General features: G+C 37.0%; 1 long non-coding RNA gene across 2 annotated transcripts; it reads left to right on the top strand.

The window, feature by feature from the left end:
• On the top strand, positions 1 to 5,011 carry LOC146437748 (uncharacterized). Of its 2 annotated transcripts, none has more exons than XR_014851977.1 (3): positions 1 to 912; positions 3,305 to 3,444; positions 4,934 to 5,011. It is a non-coding gene; the product is annotated as an uncharacterized LOC146437748 (long non-coding RNA). The 2 variants fall into 2 exon arrangements; XR_014851975.1 differs by lacking the exon at positions 4,934 to 5,011 and adding an exon at positions 3,573 to 3,671.
• The last annotated feature ends 1,360 nt before the right edge of the window (positions 5,012 to 6,371 follow it).

Here is a 6,371-nt window from a genome sequence, read left to right as displayed (position 1 = left end):
ATTGTGGTTAAGGTAGCAAAAATGCCTTTCCAGTATCTGTGAGAACAGAATTATTCCAGGCAGTGCAACTTTCCCAGTGCATTAACAATACTTCAATGTAAAACATTTGCCCCATTACTTATTATTTCTCTGCAAATCATTGGACTTTCTGGAATATCATGGGAGGCTAATTGCTAAGAACTTTTCGAAAAATATAGATAGTTTAAAAAATAACTGGGAAATAGGTCGGTATAATCTTGAATCTCTGAACTTGTTTACTTATATTCAGCTAGATAGTGTCCTGGAGGCCATCTGAAGTGTTTTATATGCTAACCTGCATGGTCATGCAGCGAAATATTGATGGAGAAGTATTCCAGTCTCATTTGATTGTGTGTAAACTTGAAGGGGGGGGGACAAGACACATCTAACAAATAAAACATCTGCTATGAAAAACAAAATTCAGGACTCTCAGAGCAGCTGAGCTGTAATAATATTCCTGAGGAAGCATGTATTGGGTAGAAAATGGACTGTGCTCATATAAAATTAAGCACTACTCTCTAGCACTGGTCTAGCACTCTAGAACTAAAACGTCTAGCACTACTGTTTAAATGTAGAATTGCACAGAACTAGAAATTCAGTGCAGTTGTGGAGAAATGTAACACCTAAACAAGTTCTGGGGGAATAAAAAGCAAACCGCTAAATCACCTGTCATTGTAAATAATAAAATACTGCATCTTTTTCTCTTAGCTAAAGTACAGGTTCTACACAACTGCTTTCTCAAGCAGTGTGGTCTTACTGGAATATTCAGCATTGACTTCCATGGTTGCTGAGGGCCAGAATTCCAGGGAGTAAGGGATCTTCAGGGCACTCTCCTGCATGGTTCTGTTTCTCAGCTGCCTGTTCCTGCTGTTTCTTGTGCTTTTGCTGAGTGAGGTGAGTTGAGAGAAGTGGGAAATGACACTCAAATTTTAGCTTTTGCTGTAGTGGCCTTTCTAACTCGTACTGGGGAGGGAGTGGCAAATGGGAAGAATGAACCTATTACTGATAAAAGGTAGCAAGGACATAATTACAATTATTTCAGGCCCAGCAGTTATGAACTGGCCAATTTCTTATTTACAATGTGCTTTTGAGATTGAAATATTTTTCCTTTTCCTGCAGTTGTTACAATTTCTGAAAGAGATGCCATAGTATTTAGCAGCAATACTGATAAGATTTGAAAGACAAAGAAGTTTAAACTAAGGGGGAAAAGATTACTTTCCTTGAAAAAATGTTGACTGTAAATATTATTCAAAGTGTTCTACTGCAAATGTTATTCAAAGCATTCTGAATAAAGGAAGTGTGGTAAATTAATAACTTGTCTTGCTTTGAATAGTAAGCTGTTAAGATCACAAATATTTACATTTGAATAGAAGAACTAGGGTACTTCAATGTCTTTACAACTAATTGTCTGTAACTGGAAAAGCTATTTTAAAGTAGCCTTTATAACTATTATTTTTCTGCCATGAAATTGCACAGAAGGTGGGGAACGTTACAGATTAAAAGTAAATTGCAGGAGACAGTTGAGACTGGATATTGCCACCATTGCATCGAGCGGTATTTTATGCTAAATTAGTTTAAATAGGACTGTCTTGGGACTCTCATCTCAATAAGATTTAGCCTGAAATAGAAGTTGCGCTATGCGCACAGTGGTCACTAATTTAATTTTTTCCTTTGTGGCTTATCTTGATCTGGATTTTTTCCCATTTTCTTTGATGTTGTGATTTTTATGCCTGTGTTCAGAGAATTTAGAGACTCTGACCACCTCTGCTGTAATAGTGTGAAATTATAAATGATACCTCCTTGGGTTTTTTGTAGTTGCTGTAATCTTACGAACATTATTTATAAAGCAAGGCTAAGGAAGGATTAACTCCATCTTTTAGCACAAAGCAATACTCTTTCCACTCAACCTCATGTGATGAGGAAGAGGTTTAAAGGTGGCAGAAATTGGGATTAATTCTCCACACAGGAGACTGGAATGCTTTCTCTTATCTACATTAGCAGTCCCATCACAAAAGCACCGTAAAATATAAAATAAACAGGTTGCATTTTTATATTAAAAAAGAGAGCTTATCTGAAAAAGAGGACATTGATGGTACTACATGGTAATGGAGTGAATAAACTCTGTTAGGGACGTATATTCCTGAAAGCCTGTTACCCTTTAATCAGGATGGCAGAAGCATCTTGATGTACTTAGAGAATGTAATTGCCTTTGGCCCTTGCAGCCATGGCCACTCATCTCGTGGTGAGCTCGTTTGGAGCAGCTCATTGCATCTGTGTTGTGAGGTCCCTGACAGTATCATCTCCCTGCAGACATACAAGTGAAAGCATAAGAAATCAATGGAGCTAACAAATAAACAGTGTGTGGCTGATGCATGACCTGTCAGCTAGAAAACAGAGTGTGCAGGTCATATTGATGGTGTCTGCTGAAGAGCCACACGGAATATTGACAGCAGGAGTCTGCCTGTGGTGAACATCTAATTGGGATTGTGTTTACATGGGAAACTAGAGCAAGGGTACAATAGTGAGAAAAAAGTCATTCAGCTTTCTGGATCACTATATCACAAAAATGATAAAGCATTATAACAGTAATGGGGTTAATTATGTATTCTCGAAACCTATTTTAAAACTCAATGGGCTATGTGAGCCTTTTATTTCTGTTCCAGATAGGAAGAAGAAGTTCATGTAAATATCAGAAAGTTGTCTTTTCTTAGGAAGTCTTGGTTTATGTACTATATTTATTTTAATTTCTACCTTTTCTTGATTTACAGGATTTTTTTTCAGTGTAAATTCTAGCATTTAAAGAGCCTGTAAAAGGCAAACAGAAAAAAGGTAGAGGAAAATGATCCCATGAATTCTTGTTACTACTTGAGTTTCTTTTAGCAGATGCACTCTTTTCCCAATGTGCCATGTTGATGAAGTGCTGGTATGATGTGAATTAGCTCAGGTTTTCCTTTTGAACAAAACAAATAAATGTTACATTTTAGTATCTTCACGATATGAAAGAAAGTCAGTCTTTTAAAAGGGATTTTCAGGAAATGATTATGTTAGTCCAAGGTCCCAGAGTAGTATTTCAATATAAGGTACTGTGGATTGATTTCCCAGGCACCTGAGTCCTTACTCTGAGTGCAGTTCTTTTATTTTGGCATAATTTCTGTAGTGGTACTGAAATAATCTGAAATATTTTTAAATATTGACATATAATGCACTGTTTTCTGGATTGAGAGTTAAATTTTATCCAGTTATGTACAAATATTCCACTGAATTTTTTATCTTTTATTCCTCTCAGACTGCTCTCTTCAACTATAAAGGAATATTACATTTACTGTGTACAAATTAATAGCTACTTCAGATTCAGGTCACATTGGAAAGCAAGTGAATTCTATCTAAAATAGAGGAAAAGTAATTGAGCCTTTTGACTTCCAAAAGGTAAGTGTAGTTCAGCATTATTGTAAACCCAGTGAGAACCTATTCTATGCATTTTTATGGCTCTGATAAATCTGTAATGACTGCTACAGGAAATCAATGGAAGTCATATTATATACTTTTTCTGGCAGGATTATTGCAAAGCAGTTTTAGAACCCAGTGAGCACACACCTCATCTTAAGCAACAGCAGCTATTATTTAATAAATGTGAGAATAAAGTAAAAATTGAGACAATTAATGTAAATACCTAATTTTTACTGATGCTTGGCAAAGCTCTTGAGCTACGCCATGCAGGGATGTTTGTGTTTGCATTGCAGCTTGCCATCTCCACAGCCTTTGGCAAAAGCCAGGCAAAATGTGGTTTGTGCCAGTAAGGTAAATCCTGCAAAAGTCTGACAAATTATGGAGCCTGCTTAAATGTCACTGAACTTGTTCAGTGTGTGATATGTTCATTTTCCCCTTGCCACCTTTAATCAGGCACAAATAAACCTGGAATGTAGATGTTAGCCAATGACACTAAGCTTCCTCCTCTACTTTTGAGATAGGAAAGTTCATAATAAAAATGAAAGCTCTTGTAGGGTATGACCTTGTTTTTACTGAATCTTATTTTTAGATAAAAATTAATTCATCTCTTTGGTGAGCTTTCCTTCAATGCTGTGATTACTTCAAAATCTTATGGTTTTGAAGATACCAAAAAAAAAGTAGATAGTATATCTAGAACCAGAACATAATATTAGCCTTAGCAAGTTCTGAATCCTTTTGCATTACTTATATTAAGTGGATATTACTAATTGTACAGTGTCTTAAAAATTTCCTCTAATATTAGTCTTAGTTTTAGGACAAATTTTCCATAGCCCATTGTGTACAGCTCTTCACTGTGACACTGAACACCTCATTATGGCTTTTGGAAGGATGAATTTCTTAATGATACCTGATACTCCATCCACTTGAACCTGATCCTCTCATTAATTAAGGAGGAGAAAGATACCACTACTACCTTCTCATTGTAAAGGATTTTGAACCTTTTTTTTTATTGCAATTATTTCCTGCTTCTAAGGGGCTAGGAGTGTGCCTTGAATAACCTAACCCAGCTTTAAAAAAGAAAAAAAATCTCTACCTTGTAAAATACTTCCAGTTAAGAATTGTCTGTTTACTTTTTCTTTTCCTGGAATTAGGTGCAATAATAATCACAGAAGATTCTGCAATGAATGCATGCCATAAATTCCTTTTTTATAGGGTTTTCCCTGTAATTTAGCATGATGCTAACAGGCTATTATTTTAAAGCAGCATTTTGCTTTTCCAAGGAAGAAACCTGCACCTTTGGCATCTGTAAGCTATCCTGGCACCCGTGCTTGTGAATAGTGTCTGCAAAGAGATTTTTGATGGTTTCCTTTTAAAATGAAACTAAACCCATGTTTACAATTTGAAATATTGCACCTCAGACTCAGAGCAAAATAGTTTTTGGGTGGTGACAAGGTTTTTAAACTTCTAGGCTAAAATCCACTGTGTCCTGGAGGTGGCAGCAAAGTACACGTGAGGGAAGTAAGGAGATCACTAATGCACAAACAAGTGAGAGATTAATGTTGCTCTGCAGTACTGATGATGTCTTTGATTCAATGCATCGGTCTCTTCTAGCTTCAAATGACAGCGCAGGTAAATACAAGGTTGATGTATTTATCTATTATTTTAAAATGATACTGGGTTTACTCCAAGTGCACTGAATTCCTACTTCAACATATCCATTTTTAGCAGAAGATGGAATTTTGCGTATTTTTCCCTTTCTTTTTCAATATCATTACAAGCAACTAAGACAAAAAGCCCTTTTGATTAAAATTTTTCAGTTTTGTGTGCCAATCTGGCACAGTTCAAACCCTATCTTCACTAGTCTGCCTGCATTTTTTCAAAGAGCTTTCCTTAATCTGGACATATAGGTATTTCAATCCCTCTTGGTTTTTAATGCCTTCAGCATTCATAATAGTGTGATTAACTGGCAAGGTGATTCATGCTCTTATAATGGATTGCAAAGGACATCATATTAGACGTCCTAAGAGGCCTCTTTTCTCCAAAGTATACACACAATAACGCCCCAGAGACATGAGTTATGGCTGCTGCAGCTTGAATAACAAGAGCTGTGAGTGCTGGGCAGAAACGTTATTAAAATGAGAGACAGAAAACCCGTGGCTGCCAAATTGCAACTGTTGGTTTCAATGTTAAACTTGTTTGTCAAAACACTGTTTTGTGGAATTGATAAAAGCTGCAGCCAGAATGTTCTACAGGGTAGCAGGCTAAAGCAGGAAAGTTCATTTTAAATCTGTCTAATATTTTTTTTTAAAGGAATATAGTCTGACTTTTTGCAAATGTACAGCTGTTTGGTTTTTTTTTTTTGGTTTTAAAAAAAGTCCTGGCAGCACAGAGCCGTTTATTCACAGACACAATGTAGGCAGAGGTGGAGCAACTTCTCAGTTCCCACATCACTTGTGTGTGTAAATCCCAGCTTGTGTGAGAGGCTTCAGGGGATCAAAAAATGTCATGTTCAGGAGAAATTTGGTGTTTGGTCTCTGTGAAACAATAAGCGCACTAAAACTCTGTATTGAGTGGTTACTGAGAAAGGGAAAGAGGGATGTGCCTGCCTAACATGAGAAAGCAAGCTTTGAAGCCTTGCTTTGCTTCCCTCTCATCTCAGTGGTGGATGCTGGACTAATAACTTCATGGAAGCTGTGAGTAACAGGGAAAGGGGGTGTGCCCTACAACTGTGACATCTTTGCTGGAGCTTCTGGGAAGGTCTGTGGGGAAGCCTGAAAGCAGAGCCTCTTCTCTGCAATGCAGGGATTCAGTGTCCTTTTCCAATGTCCATTTTAACATGTCCAGAGGAATTCCTAACACCTGTTTGAAGAGGAAGGAAGCAGGAAGCCTGGCAGCTTTCTGAGGTT

This window comes from Lichenostomus cassidix, chromosome 4 (assembly GCF_008360975.1).
Source record: "Lichenostomus cassidix isolate B80296 chromosome 4, HeHo_3.0, whole genome shotgun sequence".
NCBI lineage: Eukaryota > Metazoa > Chordata > Aves > Passeriformes > Meliphagidae > Lichenostomus > Lichenostomus cassidix.
Note: the sequence above shows the minus strand (reverse complement) of the source record. Positions and strands in the feature narration are given on the sequence as shown.